Below are 24811 nucleotides of genomic sequence, written 5' to 3'. Positions count from 1 at the left end.
GGCACCAGTTTGGGGAAGGCTAGTGTAGACAATCCAGGCTAGCTAGACCCACCATCTGCCTCAGTGTGCATCAGCTTCCTACATCCTTATGCATGCTGGCATAATAGTAAGTGGCAGTGAGATGCAGACTCTCTGTTTTAATCCTTTACCTATCACCAAGTTTGTTTCCAACAGCTGAAACACTATAATGGGAAGGAAAACAAACCCAAACAAAAGCATGAAAGAAAAGAAAATTAAAGGCTGAATTGGGAGGTCACTGTAAAGGCAGGACAGGACCCAGAGTTCCAACAGGCTGCACTGACGCAGGAAGAGTTAATGAGACAAGTAAGCAGAGTAGGGAAAGAGTCACTTTCACAGAAGGCTAATCAGCTAATTAGGAGGAGAGCCAAAACTACATTCTCAATATACCTGGTCACTGTTAATTCTCAGCAAACAAAGACATAACTAGACTGAAAGGGTTATTGCATGTCCTAACACTGTACAGGTTGATGCGCATTTCCTGCCAGAATGCCTCATCAAGATTTCCTATTTTATCATATCTTCTTGTTTTAGTTCCCCCACACCTTGTTCCTTGGAGCAGTTATAGAAGACCCATGCCAACATCAAAGAAACAAAACACACCTGAGGCCAGTTGCTCTTCAGGCAAGCACACAGCTGACAGTATGGTGAACAGCCCCATTTGTGTGTGATCATCGTAACACATGAATCGCCTTACATTCTGAAATGAATACTGGAGATTTCAGATACTCCTGTGAGCTCCACAACCTAGTAGCTCATGTGCTATGTTGCTCATCTGAACAGATTATTCTAATGAGTGAGAAAACATTGTTTGAATTGGTTCCTAAGAAAGCATCTGCAGGCAAAATGTCTCAAAAGGCAAGTGGAAACAAAGCTGTTCTCATATAATTACACCATAATTATTTTATAATCATTATAAAAAGGATCATAATTGCAGAAGTAATAAAAAGGAGGGAAGCTTTCATTAATTTGAAGCAGTTCACACACTTAACACTGCTTTTATTTATTATCTCAGCATCAGGTGAGGTCATTCCAGGAGTTGCGAAATTTTGGTACCAGCTAATATTGTGGGCATGGTACAGATTTAACAAACTATGGTTTGTTGTTACATGCCTTGGGCTTGTATGAACCCCCCTACTCCCCATCACACACAGATGAAGAAAGGAGATTTAAGATTTCCGTTCCTGATTAACTAGAAATTGTAATCTGTAATTGTGTCCAGTCATTGTGAAGTTTGTCAGGTTCAGACACAATGCTAAATTGCATCTAAACAGAATCAAAAGCTTCTGATCTCTTCCTCGTGACCACACTGGAGGAAGGAGGAAGAACATAAACATAAGGTTTGTTCTCACAAAACAAGGCTATGGCAATGTTACAACCCAACCAGTTCACTGTGGCCAAAGGAGAAGGAATGTTGACCAGGCCAAGCATGTATGTGAAACTTTGGATACCTGTTACTAAAACATTCCAAACACTAGCACTGCTTTGTTATTTGTATCCAGTGACTCTGGCTTCAACAAGGCATGGAAAGTTTAGCAGCAAACCAAGAAGAGGAACAACTTTAAACGTTGCTTCAGAGAGTTTTTATTGCAAAGCAAACTCAACACAAGTTAATGTTGTATCAATAATTTTTTTATATAAAAAAACAACCCTAGAATACCTGTAAATGAAAACAAATCTGTTTTAAAAACTGGACAACTTAAAAGATACACAATGATATCAAGATACAAAAAAAAAGGAGCATATGCTTTTCATAGCGGACACGGTATCGTCATTCCCCAGAATTTTCAGTTTAAAGGAAATTGCAGAATATAGCATACCCTTGCTGAAGACCTGAAGAGTCACACTGGGTTTCTGATATGCAATCCTGACCTAGAAAGGGCAATATTCTGATGACGTGGCTGCTTATACCCTTATGACCCAATTCCCACAAGCCAAGATTGTCATCCAGCCGCTTAGAAGTAACTGTGAGGCAAAGTTCTCCTCTGGCTTCTACTTGTTTAGTGGTGTTGCAGCTCGGGTATCAGATTATCTAGGCAGCTTTTGGTCTGGCAGTAGAGCGCTATGGGTTACTTGCAAGACTTCAGAATTTGAATCCAAGCACCATAAGTAACTTTGCAAAAATGAAAGTTGCATAAGTATTGGCTTTCAAATGACACCCTGTTAGTGCAAACCTGCCAAAGAGTTTAGAAGGGATTTGATGAGGGCTTGTTCCTTTTATGTTGGAGCAACTGTGATTCTTGAAAGTACAGTACATTCACTCTTAAAAACAAATAATGCAACATATTTCCACTATAGTAACTGGCAACAACAGCTAGCTTAAAAAGCCATCAGACATCAAGGGTGATTAACAACCCCTTGATACTATCCTAATGTGATTTCCTGCCCCTAACAGCAGCAATTTCCCTTAGAAACTTAAGCAAACAAACTGGATCCGTGCATTCCAAATCACATTCAAAATTTCCACTGCAGTTTAGAGGCAGTAGGTAAAAGTCACTGAAACCAACTTTATGGCTTTAAATGCTGGGCAAACACAAGCACTCTGCCTTGTCTTATCTGGGCTTCATTACAACTGCTTGTGTTCTAGTTTTCAGGTTTCTTTAAAAGCAGCAAGGCATCTAGCACCTAGGAGGAATATCTGATTACACACCCCAAAAAATGGAAGAACAGATACCTAAAAGCAGAGAATTCAGCACATGAGTCTGAGCAGCAGTTCCTACACATCTTATGCCTTGGATTTATTTAGCCCTACCTCTCTGCTCCCTTGCTATTATTGGCAAGGAAGGCCAAGAAGGTTCTTTACCGTAAATAACTGGCTCACTACTTCTAATGTAATCCGTAGGTGAATTGCATCAGAAGGATATCTCGAGCCAAAGTATGAGAGATGCTAATACTGTAGTCCTGGGGCAGTCCCCTCCATAAACACTTAAGACCAAAGACGGAAATGCACTGTAGTAATGTCTCGCCCCTCCCGCAACAACACACACACACACGTGTGAACCAAAAAAAGCGCCATTTAACGCAGGACGCCTTTCATTCCCAAAGACAAATTAGATCAGCCCATCATATGTCTGCGGTGCGCAGTTGGGGAAGGGGAGAGTTTGCCCACCCTCTGGAAATCGCAATGTGGGAAGGGGATGGTGGAATTGGGGGGGGGGGGGAGCGAGAAATGAAAAGGCGATCTGAACACCCCCCCAGCCCAGCCGCATGATCCCCGATTCGATCTACCTAGCCAGGGCGTCCCTTCCGACTTCCTCTACGCCGTGACTTACACTATAAATATTGCATCATGCACCACGCTGCTCGCAAAATGGATTCCTCGCGTAGCATGTGGCTGAGGTCCGGAGCACATGTTCGCCCAGTGAGAAGGCGGCCGGGCCGGGCGGAAAAGCCTGCCAGCCAGCCAGCCAGCGCGATCTCGCTCACAGAAAGAGATGTGGGCGAAGCGGACCCGCGTGTTCCCGGGGCTTCCCCCACCCAGCCCCGATTCCCCACCTCTCCGGATGAGCCTTCCAACTCTCCCGCGCAAGAGGGCATCCTAGCAAGGCGATCTAGCCAACTCTGCAGGTATAGAGGCTGGAGGAGAAAGAAAGGGCAGAGGCGCTGGGGGAGAAACCGCTGCCTGGGGGTCACCCCGGTTACTCACCCCGCCTGCGCCCGGTCAAGTTCCTGGTGAAACGGTGACAGCAGCAGCAGCAGCAGCTGGTGGAAAAGGGAGAGAGAAGGAAGGGAAAGGAGCGCGCGGCGGCGGCCGAGGAATGGCGCGTGAAGCCGAGTTGCGCCCTTGCCGGCTGCCGCGATCTCAGGAGCGGGCCGAAAAGGTGCTGCCGGTGGCGGCGGCTGGAACTGGCTGCATAGCAAAGCGGTCTCGTCTCTACGCGTCGAGGCGGCTCCTCCTCCTCGGTAGTGAATGAAGGCAGCCGCAGGCGACGAGGGCGGGGAATAAGGCGCGGAGGGGAGGGACTCCGGGCGGCTCACGGCCGGCGTCGCCGCCTTCGCCCTTTCTCCACCCCCTCCGGCGGTTTTATTATAGCAAGGGAAGGAGGCAGGGAGGACGCCGCCGAGCGGGAAGCGGGCCGTCTGAAGAGAAGGGCATTGAGGGACGACGACGACAGCAGCGTCCGCGGGCTGAGGCGGTCAAGCCAAGCGCAGTAGCCCAGAGCTGCTGCCGCCGCCGCTTCTGCCCGTCCCAGTGTTGGCACGTTTGGAAAGGCGCCCGGGGCACCGCTAGGCGCGTCCGAGGAAGGCTGAGCGCGCGCGCGCCTCTCCCGCTCCACACTCAGCATTCCCGCCCAAAGGGTGTGTTCCGAGGGCAGGGCTGTGAAGCGCGCCAGCTGCGTCTCGGCTTCCTTCCTCTCTCGGTCTGGCTGTACCCTCCACTCCCCCGCCACACGCACGCAGCTTACCTTTCCTCCCCCGCCCCGGGCTGGGAGGAGGAGGAGGAGGCAAGTTCAAAGCGTCACCGCGTGTGTGTCATTATCTCCCGCGTCACTGGAAAGGTTCCGAGAGATAAGGGGAGGGAAGGAGGGGCACCTGGAGAGAAAGAGCGCGAGAGGGACGGAGGGGGCACGAGAGGGCGGGGGAGAGAGAAGGGGACGTTCGTGAGGACGGACCCCGGCCCAAGCCGCCTCTGCTTTGCGCTCGTCAAGGCAGGAAGGGAGCAATGGGCAATGGCATGCCACACTAGGCTTGCTTTTTTGGGGTGTTCAGCCTGGACGGGTCTGTGCCGTCTAATGCTGTTTTTGTTTGCTTTGTGAATAGCCGCTGCTAACAATGTGGATTTTTGGTATTTCGCTTTCTTCTTGCTCGTTTACAATTCTTTGCCCAACCGCAACCACATAGATATATCAAAACAAACGCCAGCACATATATGTGCGCACCAGCAACTCAGGATAACACTTCATGCATCTGATGAAGCGATCTACAGTCTCATACTCGCCAAAATTTCTTCCATGGAAACAGGGAGGTCCTAAGGGAAAGCGGGACATTCTGGGATCAGATCAGAAACAGGGGCAGCTTCTATAAATCCGGGACAGTCCCAGGAAAAATAGGGACAATTGAAGAGTCTGCAATCTAAGGACCACCTCTCCCCATATGAACGGACCTGGACCCTTTTCTGCAGTGACGCCCTGCTTGTGGGATGCTCAGGGCCAGATTTAGGTTTGATGAGGCCCTAAGCTACTGAAGGTAATGGGGCCCTTTATATGTCCAGCTGTCCTTCGTCAACAACAAATTGGCACTGTTTTTTGTGTTGAATATATGCAATATGGTAATTTACTTACCATTACTTACATCATAGGAGCCTACACAGCACCAAACACTTGCTGTATGTAGGTTTTATTTGTTTTTTATCTTATATTTTGGAAATGTGCATCCAGGTTTTTTCCTTTAATTTTTTTTTGGGGGGGGCCAAGAGAGTGGGGCCCGAAGCTATAGCTTCTTTAGCTTATATGTAAATCCGGCACTGGGGATGCTCTCCCCAAGGAGGCTCACTAGGCAAAAATCTTCCTCTTCTCCCAGGTCTTTGGCTAATTAAATAACATATAGCCTTTTAAACTGTAGGGGAGGAGCATTGTTTATGTTTGTTATGGTATGTATTTTTGTGTTTTTCTATTGTAAACTACCCTGATCCTCAGATGGAGGGTGGTAAATACATTTAATAAATTATTTTCATTATTAGAAATCAAAAATTGACAGATGGAGCCACCTAACAGTTCAAATGTAACACTGAGGGTCTAATTAAAACATGTAACTTGTCACTAAAATTGGTCTCTACCAGATTTAACAGTACAATCCGTTTCTATTTATAAGTACCGTAAGTCCTGTTGAATTCAATGGGGCTTACTCCTAGTTAGGGGGTTGGGACTGCTACCTAAGTCATGAGTCATTGTGGTTTTATGGAATCTGCCTGAAACAGCTTGCAGGAAGAGACTGTCTTTATTGATCTTACGCAAGCTGCTCTGGGACGCCTTTTATGGAGGATAAAATGCTTTAAATGGATATATTAGAATAGCTATTCTTCAGCTGATCTTCAAGATTACTGTGTGCTGCAAGGGTAATTGCGCCCTTTAACTTAGCTTTCCCCAACCTTGGGTCCTCAAGTGTTATCACAACCCATATCATCCCCAGCCATCATGGCCAGTTGTTGGTGGCGATTGGACCTGCAGTTCAGAAAAATCTGGTGGGCCCAAGTTGCGTGAGTCTTTTAAAAAGCAGGCGTCAGTTTCACAAATGACAATGACACTTCTAATTCTGAGCAGCCTTAGTTGAAAGTCTTAAGAAGTTCAAAAAGCTCTACTTCCAAGTAAGCATGTTTACCACTGTAAACATGCAATGCTGTCCACTCCAGTGCATGTTTCTCAACAGTAGATCCCACCAATTTCAATGGGCTTGGTTTCCATGTGTAAGTCATAGGCTTTCATCCTTAGTCTTCAATATACCATTATTATTTTTTGCTGTTTTTACAAAATATTGTAAAATAAGTTTCTCTTTCTTTTTTTGAGTATTTGTTTTTTTATAAGGTTGCTACTCATGTAAAACCTGCTTTGTGGCTGAAGTGGGATTAAAAATAAATGGTTCCTGTTATTGTTCTTTTCAAAAATGTAAACATACAACTACCAATCTATGCAATAATGGCATGTATTTCCACAAATCGTAATGAAAAAAAGAAGGGAGAAACAGTACACCAGAAATGTCCATCAACCTTATACCACTTTAACTGTCATGGTTTTTCCTCCCCACCCCCCCAAAAAAAAGAAGAGGAGGAGAATTGCAGTTGGTGAGTTGCAGAAAACTTTCTGTTTGAGATCCTTGGTCCCTTCTCAAAGAACTAGGATTCTCAGGGTTCCCTGAGTAGATGGAATGCCTTAATCAGTTTAAATTTGCACTGTCCATAAGCCCAGGGAGCTTCCATATCTTCCCAGAGTGGCTACACATTGAATTTATAACCACATTTCTCAACATTAACATAAGCCAGGGGTAGGGAAGCTGTGGCCTTCCAGATGTTGTTGGACTACAGCTCCCATTATCTCTGCCCATTGGCCACACTGGAAGATGGGACTTGGAGTTCAACAGTAACTAGAGGGTTGCAAGTTACCTAGAGCAATGGTAACCATGGCTTTCCTGGTGCTGTTGGGAGTACAGCTCCCATTATCATTGTCTGCCATTGGAGATACTGTCGCCGAACCCTGTTAGTAAATAACAAAGTCTGCTTCCATTTTGAGCAATGTAAATATGGACTGCATTTTATACATTTTTGCCTGTGCCCTTAAAAAGACTTATTATTGTTGTTAATCCAAAAGTTAATATATTCTTAATCGCCTAAGGCAGGCTAAGAGAAAAAATATAATATGCTTAGATTAATGTAGAACTTTAATTCATTTTGAATACACCACATAGCACACCCTTTTCTTAATCTGCAATCTCATCGGACCAGCTCAGAGTAAAAAAAAGGAACAACCCGGTGCAATTTAGATTCTTTTACAAGTCATTTCTTTCCCACTTGCCCTTCTTGTTTATTATATCACTTTTCCCATAGCCCTTTTTCAGTTGCAATGAGAAGAGATTAAGACACAAGTAACAGAAATATGTTTCTTCCACTTAGAATGTACTAACTTTTGATTGAAACGCCTACCTGCATTTTAGAAACGCATTACAGTTTTGGTGGAAAATGCTAGTAGAGTTATGCATGTTTTTATCATTTTAAACACTGTTACAAATGAAAAGGACCTTTTGATTCTCTTCCCCACCCCCCTTGAAAAAGTGGTTTTGAAAAGCTGCCCAGATAATAATAATAATAATAATAATAATAATAATAATAAATGTTATTTATATCCCGCCCTCCCCAGCCGAAGCCAGGCTCAGGGCGGCTAACAACAATAAAACAGTACAACACAACACAACACTCTAAAATCATTCATTATAAAATTAATTCAAATCAAACCAATGGCAAGCATTGGGCCAGAGCTCCGCAAAGATTGCCAAAGGAGGGAGTCAGGCTGTGCCCTGGCCAAAGGCCTGGTGGAACAGCTCTGTCTTGCAGGCCCTGCGGAAAGATGTCAAGTCCCGCAGGGCCCTAGTCTCTTGTGACAGAGTGTTCCACCAGATCGGAGCCACAGCCGAAAAAGCCCTGGCTCTAGATGATCTGCCCACTGTGAAATAGCTAATTCAGATTCAAAAAGGCTTGAAACTCCAGAGCCTCAGGTGTGCTCTGATACACAGCTGGGGCTCTTCTATACTGTATATGACAGTTAAACTCAAAGGAGAGTTTCAGGTGCGCATCAGAAACTTTATCTGAATGCAAACAGTTGGATCACAGCACCCTGGCTATTGGACTTACATTTAATTGCATGCAGTTTCCACCTGGTTTCAGGATTAGTTAATTTTTCTTTTATCCTGAAACATCAGGAAGGCCTTGCTGTTTGCTGATGGAGCACCGTTTAGAGAAATTCGTGTTTTCCATGGATGGCCCCTTGAACTATTATCGTTATACATTGCGGAGACTGCTGAAGTTAAACCAATTCTCTCCATAATTGTTAAGCTAATAATAAAAGCATGCCTGATTCTGCAAGCTTTGGAATGATTGACTTTTGTCAGTTTCTGAGGGATTACATTATACAACTTCAAATGAATCATGTATACATCAAATATATATGTGGAAAGGATGGAGCGGGGAGTTGCGCCCACACTCCCACATCAAAAAGCCTTCCTTCTCCACAGAAAGAGAACTATCATTACAGTCATTATCTTTTAGAAGTAAAGCATTACAGAAAGGTAGGAGATGGAAAGCTGTCAGCTCTCAGTTTAATAGCTGGCTCTTTTTTCCCTCAAGTAAAGTGGAACTTGCACAACACACTCCTTTGCTCGTGACCAACAAGCATATTCACTTGCACATTCAACAAGCACATCACTTCCTACAAATGAAGCCAGGGAACTGTAGTTTGTCAAAGGTGCTGATAATTGTAGCTCTGGGGGCAGAAAGAAACTAAAGCTCCCAGGAATCTTTAGAGGAGGCCATGTGCTTTAAATGTATGGTGTGGGTCTGCCCCCAATTTTTGTTGTCTTCATTGTCGTTTTTTAACACCTCTCTTAGCTATTTCTGTGTAACACTCCTACCTTCACTCAGATGCTCTCACTTCTAGATCCTCCATAGCAAATAGAAGCCAATCCGGTATTTATGGAGCTCTCTTTAACTTCGCTTCTGTAAGAGATAGCCTCCTTGTTGCATGCAGGGCCCTTTTCTAACCTGATTCAGCTGCCCCACAAGTATGCAATGTACAATCTAACGTTTTATGTTCCCCCTTCTCCACTGTACACTTGTGTGCGTCAGTAGTGACCTTGACCCCGGCTTGCTACAAGTCTGAGTGTGTGGCCAGCCCGGCCACTGCAGAATGTTTGTCACGATCAACCAATTGGAAAGGGCTATAAGAACAAAATACTGAAGGAGGGTGGAAGGGGGGAAATAAGTATGTCCATTGTTGGCTTGGAAAAACATCAAGGTCAGCACTGACACCTGGCAAGGCCCACTGCTGATGTCAGCCTCGGGGCCTCCCTTCAAAGGGGGGGGGGTGGAGAAAACAGTCTGCCCTGGCATTCTGAACAGCTCCAAGAGCTTCGTCTCACCTCACTTTTATGGTGCCTTCTTGACCTAACAATGTTTTGGAGCATCAAAAGGATGTCTAGGAGTTTCTCAAGCACTATCACTGCAGCAAGATAAGCCCTCCATGTCTCACTGACGGCAAGGAAGAATGGATGGATGATCAACCTGATTCCTTCCCATACTGGTTTCATGTGTTGACAAAATCAGCTCCATGTTGTACTGTTGGTGGGTGGGTAGATTTGTCTATTTAATAGGGAAAATTCTAATAATAATTTTTTAAAAGCCAACCAGAGTTTGCAAATAATAAATAAACAAATTGTTTTTAAATGCCCCCAGGAAGTGACGCAACATAGAATCTTATAATCTAAAGAGTTGGAAGAAACCCAAGGGTCATCTAGCCCAACCCCTTGCAATGCAGGAATCTCAGCTAAAGCATCCATGGCAGATGGCCCTCAAACCTCTGCTTAAAACCCTCCAAGGAAGGAGAGTCCACCACCTCTCATGGGAGTCTGTTCCTCTGCCGAACAGCTCTTACTGTCAGAAAGTTTTTCTCGAATGTTGAGTCAGAATCTCCTTTCTTGTAACTTGAAGCCTTTGGTTTGAGTCCTACCCTCCAGAGCAGGAGAAAACAAGCATGCTCCCTCTTCCAGATATTTGAAGATGGCTATCATATCTCCTCTCAGTCTCCTCTTTTCTAGGCTAACCATACCCAGCTCTTTCAAGCACTCCTCATAAGGCTTAGTTATGCCTCGGCCCAGTATACCTGAAGGAACGTCTCCACCCCCATCGTTCAGCCTGGATACTGAGGCCCAGCGCCAAGGGCCTTCTGGCAGTTCCCTCACTGTGAGAAGCGACGTTGCAGGGAACCAGGCAGAGGGCCTTTTCGGTAGTGGCACCCGCCCTGTGGAACACCCTCCCATCAGATGTCAAGGAAATAAACAACTATCTGACTTTTAGAAGACATCTGAAGGCAGCCTTGTTTAGGGAAGTTTTTAATGACTGTTTTAATGTAGGGTATTTTTTATATTTTGTTGGAAGCCGCCCAGAGTGGCTGGGGAAACCCAGCCAGGTGGGCGGGATATAAATATATTATTATTATTATTATTATTATTATTATTATTATTATTATTATTATTTCCAGACCCTTGATGATCTTGTTTGCCCTCCTCTGCACATGTTCCAGCTTGTAAACATCCTTCTTAAAATGTGGTGTCCAGAATTGGGCACAGTATTCCAGGTGTGGTCTGACTAAGGCAGAATAGAGTGGTACTATTACTTCCCTTGATCTGGATGCTATACTTCTGTTGCGGTTCCTTCCCGGGGAACTGTGCAGAGAAAAAGTTGTACCTGTCAGGGAACTGAAGTGTTCTCTTGTGGGTAGCAGTGGCACCAGTAAAGGAACATCCTAGCTGGCAAAAGAGAGAAAAGAGAGAGTAGTGCTAAGTCGTATGATAGGGTTAATTAATTAATTAAACAATTAATTAACACAGGGGTCGGCAAAATTTTTTAGCCGCAGGCTAAACACCAGAGCCGTTTTCCCCATAGGCTTAGTGGTGCGTTGCACCAGGCCACCGGCCCCTCAGGGGCGCCCCAGCAAGTGGGGCCTTTGCTGGCGGCCTCCCTTTTCCCTGCATGCCCGGCAGCTGCGCCCCGTCAACCAAAAGGCTGGCGGGCATGCAGCTTCCCTCCCAAGCCTCTGCGGGGATCACTCTCCCTTAGCGGCATGGGGGAGAGTTGCAGCCCCCCCACTCCCCGGATGGCTGGCAGTGCACAGCTATGGCCATTCCAACACTATCCATGGTAATTCTGAGGCACTGTGTGGATATTGGCACCCCAGCGCCACATCTACTAAAGACGGCCCTGCGGTCCACTGTCCCTCAGACCTTGTGGCGGGCCAGAGAAGCGGCACCAGGGGGAGGGGAGCTGGAAGAAGAGGGGGGAAAGTAGTCCTCCTCCCCAGCCCCAGCTGCTGCCCTTACCTTCCCTGGGGCTGCCACCGCTGCCGCTGCTGCTTCTTGTAGGTAGGCAGAGCAAGTTCATCCGCTGCACTCTCTGGCCCACAGGAGGACCAAGGCAGTGGCGGTGGGGGGGGAGATAAGCGACGCGAAGGGCTAGCTCCGGAGAGGGGCTGCTTAAAATGGCGCTCAGCCAGCTCAGCCTAGCATCTTTCCTCCTCTAGGCAGGGCAGGGAGAAGCCAGGAGGAGGGAGGGAGGAGGCACCGCTGTGGTGTGTGTGGGGGGGGGGGAATGGAATGGTGCAGAAAAAATGGCACACCTGAACGAACAGAATCCCCACACCGATCCACAGACAGTCCTCAAGCTGGATCCTGAAGGCAATTGGGCCTGATCCAGCCTGTGGGCCTTAGTTTGCCGACCCCTGAATTAACATTTCTGTGCATACCATACTTTGGGGGTGGGATTTAACATTGCTCTAGGGCAATCATTATGTCAGCACAAGCATTTGTGGTTGCCAGATGTAATGACCAAATTCAATGATATTTGGAATCCATTCTTACAAATACTGTAATAGGTTAAGATCTGGTGAAGTACAATAACAACCTTATAAAATAGACAGTTTTGGGTGTCCCCCCCCTCACCCCTTTGTTTTCCCTTTTGCACAGGTTCTCTTTTTCTTTTTCTTTTTCTCTTTTTTGTTTGCGTCTCACCATGTTTGGTGTACATGTAGTTATGTATTTTTAAACTTTCAATAAATATGTTACAACAACGGAAAAACCACCTAGCTGTATTTTAAAAGTACAAATTTTCCTTTGAAAAAATCTGCCCACAAACAGGGTAATACAGAGCTGATTTTGTTAATAGCAGTTATTAGACCCCTGAGTTCAGTGCTCTCCATGTGATCTTTGTCATGTGCCTTTGCTAACATGTGACAGAAAGGTACTGCTGACCCCTGGCACTGCCCATAGCCCTTTCGTCCTTCTCAAAGATCTTGGCTAGGCACCCACTCTGCTCTTGAGTTTTGCTCTCTTCTTGAGAGCGGTCCAGCGAGCAGTTCTTGGAAGCCGTGGCTTTTGCATAATTGCACCTTGTGACTGCCCTAGTGAAGGCTTGCTGCGGCTTGGGGCGCTTGTTTTATTTGGATTTACCTTGATGCTGAGGATCTCCACTCCCAACATGCTGCTGAAAGATCATTAGATGAAATAGAGATATCTCATCACATTCTCTTTTTCTCTGGGTCTCTTGCCAGCTTCCCTCAATTCCCCCACCTTTCCCAAGAATGCTGAAACATCACCGTGTAGCTGCCTTTGGCTCCCTGCCTCTTCTCTTTCAATATCTCTCTCCACCCTTCCCTTGTGGGAGAAGCCTTTAGTAATTTGCCTTGCAATCTTCCTTTTATTTTCCTTTGTTCGTAAAAACTCTTTCTTCTGGAAAAGCTCCGGCACTGACCTCCGTTACACCCTCTAGGGTACCTTACAAGGGCACTCTGCTCCCTACACCAAAACTCTGAACATCATTCAAGTTGAGCTCCTCTACCTTTTGTAAAATGCGCTATTGCGCTGGGGACAGGGGGGGCTTGTTTACAAAGCTATTGTACTACCAACCTTACTGTCTGCTTGTGAAACGTGGACCACTTATAAACGCCATCTCCAACTCCTCGAAAGATTCCATCAACGGTGTCTCTGAAAAATTTTACACATCACTTGGGAAGACAGGTGAACTAATAGCACTGTACTGGAAGAAGCAAAGATCACCAGTGTTGAAGCAGTGATTCTTCAACATCAACTTCGTTGGACTGGTCATGTTGTGCGGATGCCTGATGATCGTCTTCCAAAGCAACTACTCTATTCCGAACTTAAAAATGGAAAGCATAATGCTGGTGGTAAACAAAAGAGGTTTAAAGACTGTCTCAAGGCAAATCTTTAAAAATGTAGTATAATCACTGACAACTGGGAAACACTGGCCTGCGAGCACTCCAGCTGGAGAACAGCTTTTACCAAAGGTATCATGGGCTTTGAAGACACTCAAACTCAGGACGCAAGGGAGAAACGTGCTAAGAGGAAGGCACACCTGGCAAATCCACACCATGATCAACTCCCGCCCGGGAACCAATGTCCCCACTGTGGAAGGACGTGTGGATCCAGAATTGGCCTCCACAGTCACCTACAGACTCATTGTTAAAACCGTGTTTATGGAAGACAATCTTACTCGGCTACAAGTGATCGCCAAAGAACAAGAAGAAGCGCTCTGACACAGTAAAGCTACGGCTGTAGAGGAAAGAAGTTCCCTAGCCCTAGAGCATGGGTAGCCAATATTGTGGGCCCTCCCCAGATGTCAGTTCCAGTTGGCATGGCCAATATTCAGGAATGCTGGGAGTCCAAAAGCCTAAAAAGTGTACCACATTGGCTATTCCTGCACTTGAGGACACACACCCTTGTCATTCAAGTTTCAGTGATGAGCATTGAAATGTAGGTTTCAGGAGAGAGAGAGAGAGAGAGAGGGAGAAAGAGAGAGAGAGAGAGAGAGAGAGAGAGAGAGAGAAGCCCCCCCCCCCATTTTTTATTACAGTTTTCACTATACAGTGGTACCTTGGGTTAAAGATGCTTCAGGTTACAGACTCCACTAACCCAGAAATAGTACCTCGGGTTAAGAACTTTGCTTCAGGATGAGAACAGGAATCGTGCTGCGGCGGCTGCGAGAAGCCCCATTAGCTAAAGTGGTACCTCAGGTTAAGAACAGTTTCAAGAATGGACCTCCAGAACGAATTAGGTTCTTAACCCGAGGTACCGCTGTACAATAAAATAGCATCTAGAAGAAATAGAATCAAAAAGACAAGAAAGGAGAGGGGAGGGGGGAAAAAGAAGAGAAAAAGAAAAGAAGAAAAAAAAGAACAGAACATAATATTATAATAAAAAAAATATTATTTATACCCCACCCATCTGGCTGCGCTTCCCCACTCCGTCAAAGATAATGCCAATAATGATAGTAACAATCATGATAAAACACAAAATTGTATATTCCTATATCATAACTATGCCTGAATCTTCTGTCTGCATACAAAGAAGTGGGTTTTCCCAGCTCTCACCCAGGAAAGAAGCTCCCTTCCTCAGTCTCACACCCTGAGGAAAACCCACTCTGGCCTGACTCTCGCACAGGTCCCTCTCTTCCATCCAACCCCTCAGAGAGACACACAAGTCCCAACTAAGCACAGTCGCGTGGCTTGTAGCTCTCTGCCGCAGGTACACACTGAGCATGTTTGCCTCCATGTAACATGGGAGGGCAGCTCAAGCAATATGCACTCGCTGCTTTAGGGACTCTCTCTGGTGCCAAAAGCATCTGGGTCTCCTGCAGGAACTGAAACCCACAGAGAAAGAATAAATTCTGCATAAAGCAGATGATTCCAAAAGAAACATTCCAATATCTTGGCTCTGCTGGCAAGCAGTTAAGGCGCTGTGGAGATCAGATTGAGCACCCGGCGCAAGGGAACGGATCCCACTGCTAACAGAAACAGCTTGGCGGGAGACAATAATGCATACCATGCATTTGTGGCAACAAAGGACAATTAGATTGGATCCAAAGATCATTCCTCTCTTATGTTAATAAATAAGGTCTTGCTTATTATTCATACCCTCACATCTCCCAAGCACGTCCTGCCTTTACTTCGTCCTTTGCAATCTCTTCCCTTAATTGTTCCCTTCCTTCTGCAATCCTCCGCAGTTATGAATAGTTATTAGACTTTATTTTCTGATAGTCTAAATCGGTGTGATGTATTTATGAAATTAACACTTAAATAGTTATTCAAATGGCAAAGTAGCTGTTTGGCATATTGATTTAAAACAAGTCTCAAAGATGAAGATAAAAATGCCCTCATGCACTTGCCCTTTTAAGAGAAAATGTATTATTTGTACATTATTTGTTTATTAATTCAGCAACATATCCATTTAGATTACAAGCACAGTTACATGCACAAGATTTTAAAGTCAGTATCTTCCTCCTGCAAATATTGTCATTGTCCCCATTTCAAAGATAAAGAGCTGAGGGTCAGCTTTATCAGTATGCCTGAGGCCACTTAATATAAATGTGATTGGACTGGAATTTGACCCTGAGAGGAGACGGTGGAGAAATTCTGTTGTCCAGCCAAAAGTCCTTGTGCTAACAGAAGATCTTTTACTGGATGCTTCCCCAAATATGTCCCTGGGTTCAAAAAGAACCCCTGTCTTAATCTGTTCACTTCCACCTTTGCTCAATGCATATTTTTGTAAATAAACCCCAGAATTATAACCCCAATCCAAAGATCTCTCCTGCTCCTGAAACTTCTCACCTCTCAAGAACATTTGGGCCAGTAAGAAGAAAATCAGTGACAACAACAGCAACTATCACAACAATGGCTGCCCCACTGTTGGAGCTGGGTATAAAGAAATAATTTGACCAGGACACTAAAACATAAGTCAGGTTACTTCCAGACCGTCCTTATATTGGGGAGGGATTGAATCACATACTGGCAATTTCAGTTTCCACAATTAAAGTAGATTTGGAACTATTGCACATCAGACTTGTTTCCCCTGCAAAACCAGACTCCTTTTTTTTTTGTAGAAGGAAAGCAATGAGAAAATGCACTGGAAAGTATGGGATAACATTTGCTTGACACAACAATGTCTGACCTTCCCACAAACCAATCAATAAATAGCCGTCCTCTAACCGCCCTGAAAACTTTGTGCAGACAGATCAGGACGAACACTCAAGAAATAGGCTGTGGCAACCTCAGAAATCTCCTTTTGCAGCTGCTCATAGCACCTGCCTCTTAATTGTGTATCTTTCCTGGGAGCTTTCAGATTGCCAAGGGCAAGAGAAATGCAGAAGCGCACACGCTGCAACTTCAGGCTTCACAACTGACAAAGCTCCCCTCCAGACATGTTACTCATCACGTTCCACAGTTGCTCTGACCTGCAGCGTGATGTCAGCACAGGTAAGAACTGCTGTACAGAAGGACATGTTTAGGGGGGAGTATGTTGAGGCCTTGCGGGGAGCTTGGATCTTAAACCAGCACATGCCGGTTCCATAAAGAAGATTGGATACAGAAACTAATGGAGTATACAGAATTGGCGAAACTTACTGGAATAATAAGAAATCAAGGCAACAAACTTTTTAGAAAGGAATGGAAGTGGTTTATTGAGTATTTACAAACAAGCTGTAAATAGATCAAGACACTGGCAGGATTATTGTAAAAACCTGTCATTTTAAATACAGTCATACATTGGTTCTTGAACTCCTTGATACTCATACGTTTTGGCTCCCAAACACCGGAAAACCGGAAGTAAGTGTTCCGGTTTTCGAACATTTTTTGGAAGCCGAACATCCAACAGGGCTTCCACTTGAGTGCAGGAAATTCCTGCAGCCAATTGGAAGCCGCATCTTGGTTTTCAAATGTTTTCAGAAGTCGAACGGATTACATTCGAGAATGGACAAAAATAATTGTAAGTAACTGCAGAAAGCACGGGAAAGGAATTGAAATCGAAAATGTTAAAACTATGGTTAAATAATTGTTGTAATGTATATAAATGAAAAGGGGACGCGGGGGGCGCTGTGGGTTAAACCACAGAGCCTAGGGATTGTCAATCAGAAGGTTGGCGGTTCGAATCCCTGTGACAGGGTGAGCTCCCATTGCTCGGTCCTTGCTCCTGCCCACCTAGCAGTTCGAAAGCACATCAAAGTGCAAGTACCTGTAGATAAATAGGTACCGCTTATACAATTATATATTTTTTTTAAATGAAATATTGGAAAGCTGTTGTCAGTCAGTGTGGTCTGACTCAGTATGGTAGCTTCCTCTGCTGCTATAGCTGGTTGGTAGCTGATGCACACATTTATCCGAGAGAGATGGATTGTGTTCCGAAGTCTGAGGCATTTATGCCAAGGAAAGTTCAGTGCAAGTTTCAATAAACCAGGGCCCTGATCTTCCCAATGTGGGCGTTTAGCGCCAGTTCTGAAGGAACCTCACATCTTTTGCTTGCAGTGCTTGTGCTCACCCCATCTGATTCCTCTGTGTCTCCCGGCTGCTTCTTTTGTTCCAGAACGTGCTGTCTCCAATGAGAATCGGCGGTGTAATAATAAAACCCCTCAATCTGTGCTCTATTCATTACGAACCTATTAGGGTGCTACATCTCTAAGAAATCTATCCGTTATGTAACTGGCGACGTTCTTAAGTGAGTCAGCCTGTGAATCATGGGAGACGCAATGGGGAGCCAAGCCACAGTTTTCTCTGCATTTCACCAATACAGACTCTCTCCCTTCTGCCCCCAGCTCCCACCCACCCACCGCCTCCGCCTCCTATCAAGTGAGTGTGTGTGCCTACTTGATTTTTCTCCCCACACACTCTTTTTCATTATTTTTTAAAAATCATTTTTCTTAGTGATTGGAGTAGCTTCTTGTTCTGCATCTGAGTGCAATCTGTAATGCATGTTGACGTTACAGATTGTCAACTGGGTGTGGGGCAGAGGAGGCCTAAGCTCCATTCTGCGATAACAACAGGAAACAGAAGGACAACCTCTTGCACATTCTATTTCGTATGTAGGTAAAATAGAGAGACTTGGTTGGAGTGAGAGACACTGGGGGAGGGTCATTGCTCAATGACAGGGTATCGGCCTTGGATGTGCGGTGTAATGGCTAGAGGGTTGGACTATGACTCGTGCGACCAGGGTTCGAATCCCCACTCAGCCATGAAGCTCTCTGGGTAGCCTTGGCCTAACCTACCTCATAGGGTTTTTTGTGAGGCTGAAATGGGGAGGAGGAGAATTGTGTTAATAATGATAATAATAAATAATAAAATTTTATTTATATCCCGCCCTCCCCAGCAGAAGCCGGGCTCAGAGCGGCTAACAACATTAAAATGATACAACATTCTAAAATCAGTTCATTATAAAATCAGTTCAAATCAAATTAATGGCAACCATTGGGCTAGAGTCCTGTGAGGATTGCCAAAGGAGGGAGTCAGGCTGTGCCCTGGCCAAAGGCCTGGTGGAACAGCTCTGCCTTGCAGGCCCTGTGGAAAGATGTCAAGTCCCGCAGGGCCCTAGTCTCTTGTGGCAGAGCGTTCCACCAGATCGGAGCCACAGCCGAAAAAGCCCTGGCTCTGGTTGAGGCCAGCCTAACCTCTCTGTGGCCTGGGACCTTCAGGATGTTTTTGTTTGAAGACCGTAAGTTCCTCTGTGGGACATACCAGGAGAGGCGGTCCCGTAGGTACGAGGGTCCTAGGCCGTATAGGGCTTTAAAGGTTAAAACCAGCACCTTAAACCAGATCCTGTACTCCACTGGGAGCCAGTGCAGCTGGTATAGCAACGGGTGAATGTGATCCCGCAGTGAGGACCTCGTAAGGAGTCTTGCCGCGGCATTCTGCACCTGCTGGAGTTTCTGGGTCAGTCTCAAGGGCAGCCCCACGTAGAGCGAGTTACAATAATCCAGTCTGGAGGTGACCGTCATGTGGATCACTGTGGCTAGGTCAGGGCGAGAGAGGTAAGGAGCCAACTGCTTAGCTTGGCGGAGATGAAAAAATGCCACCATCTTGAGCTCCTGGGAAGAGAAAGATGGTAAAAAATGATAAGTAAATAAAGCATAAGGCCCCAGGTTCAATCCCTGGCATCTCCAGGTTGGGCTGGGAGAGAGGTCCAGTCTGTAATCCTGAAGAGCTGCTGCCAGTCAGTGCAAACAATATTGAGCGTCGTAGACCAGCAGTCAGTATAAAGGCCGCTTCCTATGTTCCTGTCCTGGGATAAATAAGATGTGCAGGCAATTCAGAAATGAGGGTCATCATTCAGGTGTGGGCTATAAAAGCAGGGTGTTACTTCACAGAGGACAGTGCTTTGTTTTGAAATGGCAGAAGATGGTCCATTGGAGTAAATGGGGTGCGGTTCCACCTACCACATTCTGCCAACATCCAGTCCAGAGGGTGGCGCCACTGGCCACCTTCCTCCTCCTTAGATTTAGTGTTGCCCTTCTAGGACTCAGCAGGAAGGAGGACAGAGGCCAAGCTAGAATTACCTGTCTCTGTCTGTTGCTGGCTGCACTTGCCATTGGCTCCTTCAGCTGTTGGCTTCGCCACCTTCTGCCCCACCTCTCCCAAGGGGCAGTAGCCACCACTGTTTCAAAGGTTGTCAGAAGACCCTCTTCTATCTGAAGAGGTCCACAGCAAGAGGCAGTTGTGCATTTGAATATTGGTTTCTGGAAACTTCAGCTTACACAGCTGCAATCTGAGTACTGGTCCTTATGAAGCCAAAACAACACCAGCCATGAAAAAGAGGGAGGTATTAGCAGGCTTGAGGGAGCCCCAAAGTTTGCAGAAGTGCAAACATTTATTTTTGTTAAAGTCCTAAAAGGGAAAGCCAAACAAACTTCATAACAGCCCAAAGAGAATAGGGGCATGTTCAGTAAATGGAGAATGCCATGGGACGGCATGGCTGGAAGCCTAAGCAGAAGAACTCCATGCGGCAACATTTTGTTGCAGCTGGTCCTCATAATCATTCTCATGGAGTACTTGGCCACATTTACCCCCTTCCACCTCTGAACTCCCTACTTCTCACTGATATAATTTGTGAGTTTCAGCCTTTTACTGCTAGTAGCAGTAATAATTCTAGACCCTCTTCACCACTTCTTAGGGTATTTTATCTTTAAACCAGACTTGGGCCAGGTAGTTCTTCAAACAGAGGACTGCCCTCTCTAAAGTAGACTACCCTACATTGTTACCCTGCCTGAAGGGGAAAGTGAAAAGGAGCCGTTAATCATCAGCAAAGAACATCTCCTTTCATACTTGCAAGGCTGTTTCTGAGGAAACATGTGAGAACAGACTTTCCCCCTCTGTTTCAGTCTGCAACTTTCCACAAATCATTCTTCGCTCCTTGTAAATTACTGTTCCCTCAGGAGATGGTGGAAGCTTCACCTGCCACTGTGCTGTGGTTATATCCACCCTGTTAAGGTAGCCAAGCCCTGGGGAGGAGGTGTAGGCCAGAGGACAGACTCAGAAGGCTCTGCTTTTTCTCCCAGTGGTTTCTGTTCTAGGGTAATCATTATTACAAAGGTTTTGAGACAGCCGATTTTCAGTGGAGAGGCGCTCGCCACACAATCTCCTCCTCTTGTTGTTTTTAACAGCTGCTGTCCTTTTTCTACAGCTCTCCTGTGGTTCTGGGCTCATGTTGAGCATTTGGTTCAGTAAAGCAAAAGACATTCTGGCAGCACATGCCGTGTGGCATGACTAGGGTGCCCTAGCTGCATCCGCTGTTTGTTTGCCATTAGCATCAATGCCTGAAAACCCAGAAAATGTGTTTGTTGTATGTTTCATTCATCTGCTTTAAAAATATATCTGCAGGAACTTATATGCCTGTTTCCCAGTCTGATGAAACAATTGGCGACAGATATTCCTGTCCTAATAAGCCAATGAAATTAAGAAAATATTGGGTAGTGTTTAACTAAGCTTTGCCCAGAGTAAAGCCATTGAAATTTATAGACCTATTTTAGTCATATCTGTTAATTTTAATGGGTGAGTGAAGTGTAGTTTAATACCACCCAATTGGTACATTCACCTCACTTTGAGAAGTAAGAAGTTCCAGGGACACAGGCCTGGTTTCCTCTGGAAGGAAATCACTACATTCTTCCAGCATTCTGTGATATTTTGAGTTTATTTACAAACTGAACATAGTTGAGGCACAGTTTAAATACACTTCAACTTATAGCCAAAGTCCATTGGTCCCACATCAGATTTCAAGATCTCAGTTCTAGCTTTAAGGTAACAAGCAAATTAGGCAGCTGTGCAAGTTCAGCAATTGGGCAAGAATGCCAGGGCAGGCAATGCTCTCCACCACCACTTTTTTGATATATTATTGTGTTGTTGTTGTTTGCCCACCCTTCCCCCTATGGTCCCAGGGTGGGTTACAACATTAAACCACAATATTTAAAACAATTTAAAACAACTTGCAATCGCAAAAATAAGGGGATCTGAAATATATACACCTCAAGTGTCAAAAGCCAGGTTAAATAGGTGTGTCTTCAGCATTTACTGGAAAATGTATAACGTGTGGTATAACCAGCCTCATATAACGAATATGCTTAAGTCTGACTGATGCATGAAGGGGTTAAGACCACAGGATTTGCTGTCCTTCTAGGCTTAGCTCACCTTGGGGGGGGGGAATAGACAATCAGACCTGTTGTCTGTAGCTCCCCCTGTTTACCAGAGAAACTCAAAGTGTGAGGAGGTCTCAGCTGGTTGCTACAGCTGTAAGTTCCTAAATTAGTGGTATAAGAACTCAAGAGTGGCTTGTAAGAGCCATGCGGTCTGAGATGGTTGCCTCTGTTCCATCAGGACTTTGTTGCTTCTCAAGTCAATTTCCTGTCGTCGTTTCCTGTGCTGGCAGATGGGCCTTCTTGGGAGTTCTGCCGTCCTTCAGGGGTGTGTGGGGAGGTCTGGGAGAGGGCATTCTCTGTGGTGGCCTCTAAGCGGAGGGTGCAGCAGCTGTGAGAAAGGCAAATTCCATGCTCGGGATCATCAGGAAAGGAATTGAAAATAAAACTGCCAATATCATAATGCAGTTATACAAATCAATGACGTGACTGCATTTGGAATACTGTGTACAGTTCAGGTCACCTCACTGCAAATGGATATTATAGACCGAGGCCGGGGAGCAAGTCCAGGGTGTCCTGCTATCCGACTATGGAATGCATGGCATATATACATGTAACAATGCCACATTGCTATTGTGGTGATATCAAATGCAAGAGAAGCTTCCCGTCCTTCTGCCCCCGTGGCCAGCGGCACAGCAAGCCGATCAGGCACCAGGGGACGAGGCCACCCACCCACGGGGAGTCTGCCTGCCTGCTCCCACTCAGCCGCCCTACAGCTGAGGCAGTGGGTGGACTGTTTGGGGCAGGAGAGACGCGTGGCTGGGGCACGCTGCAGGCCCACGGTAAGTGCCGCCCACCATTTTGTCACCCCCCTCAGTGAGGACACCCAGGGCGAACCGCCCCCACTGCACCCCCCTTGCTATGCCCCTGCCTGTGGCACAAAGGTGTGCATATTTTTTTGCCCTTCCTCCTCGCCTCACACTCTGGATATTTCGAGTACAGTGGATGCTCAGGTTGCGAACGTGATCTGTGCGTGAGGCACATTCGCAACCCGCAACATTTGCAACTGTCAGCACCGCGTCTGTGCATGCGCGGGCTGCGATTCGGCGCTTCTGCGCATGCATGAGCACTGAAACCCGGAAGTAACCCATTCTGGTACTTCCGGGTTCGGCGTGGTGCGCAACCCGAAAACACGCAACCTGTAACATCTGTAACCCGAGGTATAACTGTACTTGGGTCATGTAAAATATAGTCAATTGCAATGTGGCCATTGCAGTAAAGTGATTCCCACACCCCCACCAGGTGTGTGTGCACACGTGCGCACCAAAAAACTCAGAAAAGGTTCAGCAACTAAAATGATCAAGGCGGTGGGAAATGGTACAGTGTTTGGGGCTTTTTTTTGTTTAGCTAAGGGCAAAGTAAGATGCAGAAGGATAGAGGTGTATAAAATGTTGCATGACATGTGTGGGGAGTCTGACTCCAGCCTTACTCATTCTGTACCCTTAAACCTGACACTGGAGGCAGACAATAGTGATTCCTCCCCACCTCCCATCAAAGGCTTGAAGGTGGCATGGCAGATGAATCAGTGCTTGTACACTCATCTCACTGTTGCCTGTGCTCACATGTTTTGCAAGGTTTCGGAGTGCTTGGGAAAAAATAACAGCTGCAAATTTTGTTTGACCAGAAATGAAAGTGGAACAAAAGAAATAAATGTGTCTGCCATGGCAATGAATGATGGCTCTGCCGTATGACTCTCAAGTCTCTTGAAAACCATTGTCTGACTCCAGTCTGAGTCACAGTAATCTCTGGTGAGATTGTTTGTGTTTTTTGGTTTTCAGGAGTGCGGTGGCTTGACTCTCTGTGCTTCATTTTGCACAGGAACCTGGAACTGAACGAAGGGCTCCGTGGGTTTAAAATGAAGGGGCACTAAGCTAGGGCACCCATTTTGTATCACAGAGTTGGAAGGTACCCCAAGGGAAATCTAGTCCAACCCCCCAGCAATGCAGGAATCTCAGCTAAAGTGTGCACGGCAGACGGCTGGGTATGTTAGCCTGGTAAAGAGGAGGCTGAGAAAGGATATGGTAGCCATCTTCACATATCTCAGGGACTTTCACATGGAAGAGGGAACAAGCTTGCTTTCTCTTGGTCTGGAGGCTAGGACCTGAACCAATGGATTCAAATTACAAGAAAGGAAATTCCAACCAAACATCAGAAAGAACTTTCTGACAGCAAGAGCTGTAAGACACTGGAATGGACTCCTTGAGAATGTGGTGGATTCTCCTTCACTGGAGATTTTTAAGCAGACAGTCCCCTGTCATGGCTGCTTTAGTTGAGATTCTTGCATTCCATGGCGTTGGTGACCGTTGGTATCCCTTCCATGACAGCAGGAGTGTTAGTTTCACCTGCAATTGTTTCCATGCTGCTAATGGAATCATAGCTCCAGGTGTCTGTAAGGTAAAAGGTAAAGGATCCCTGGACGGTTAAGTCCAGTGAAAGGTGACTATGGGGTTGCGGTGCTCATCTTGCTTTCAGGCCGAGGGAATCGGCCCGTTTGTCCACAGACAGCTTTCTGGATCATGTGGCTAGCATGACTACACTGCTTCTGGCGCAACTGTGACAGAAACCATAGTGCACAGAAATGCCATTTACCTTCCCGCTACAGCAGTACCTATTTATCTACTTGCACTGGCATGCTTTTAAAATGCTAGGTTGGTAGGAGCTGGGACAGGGCAATGGGAGCTCAACCCGTCATGGGGATTCGAACCACCGACCTTCTGATCGGCAAGCCCAGGAGGCTCAGTGGTTTAGACTACAGCACCACCCACATCTGTAACCTGACCTTGTGAGGGCTTGATGATCCTTAGGAGGAGGAGCACTCCCCTTTCTGCTCTGTGATCCTCACAGGCATGCGGTGCAACCTGGGAGCTGCGCTGGGTGCCGAAAACATTGAAGAAGAAGAAGAAGAAGAAGAAGAAGAAGAAGAAGAAGAAGAAGAAGAAGAATTTGGATTTGATATCCCGCCTTTCACTCCCTTTAAGGAGTCTCAAAGCGGCTAACATTCTCCTTTCCCTTCCTCCCCCACAACAAACACTCTGTGAGGTGAGTGAGGCTGAGAGACTTCAGAGAAGTGTGACTGGC

General features: G+C 45.9%; 2 protein-coding genes across 6 annotated transcripts in view; one reads left to right on the top strand and one right to left on the bottom strand.

Moving 5' to 3' along the window:
• SLC7A1 (solute carrier family 7 member 1) overlaps positions 1-9281 on the bottom strand; it is a 55254-nt gene extending 45973 nt beyond the window's left edge. Inside the window, exons 1-2 of one of the 5 annotated variants that reach the window (XM_083609168.1) lie at positions 3665-4169; positions 1839-1890 (exon numbers count right to left, since the gene is read on the bottom strand). The gene's annotated coding sequence lies outside the window, so the exon portion shown is untranslated. Of the gene's footprint in view, positions 1-1838; positions 1891-3246; positions 3401-3664; positions 4497-9132 lie in introns of those variants that run through there. The other 4 variants (XM_083609166.1, XM_083609165.1, XM_083609167.1 and 1 more) reach the window with 4 other exon arrangements.
• The window catches only part of USPL1 (ubiquitin specific peptidase like 1), a 362686-nt gene that overhangs the window by 85803 nt on the left and 252072 nt on the right, over positions 1-24811 (top strand). The gene's annotated exons all lie outside the window — the stretch shown is intronic.

Source organism: Podarcis filfolensis, assembly GCF_964270895.1.
Source record: "Podarcis filfolensis genome assembly, chromosome: 4".
Classification (NCBI taxonomy): Eukaryota; Metazoa; Chordata; class Lepidosauria; order Squamata; family Lacertidae; genus Podarcis; species Podarcis filfolensis.
The sequence above is the reverse complement of the archived record's forward strand: the minus strand, read 5'-3'. Positions and strand labels throughout refer to the sequence as shown.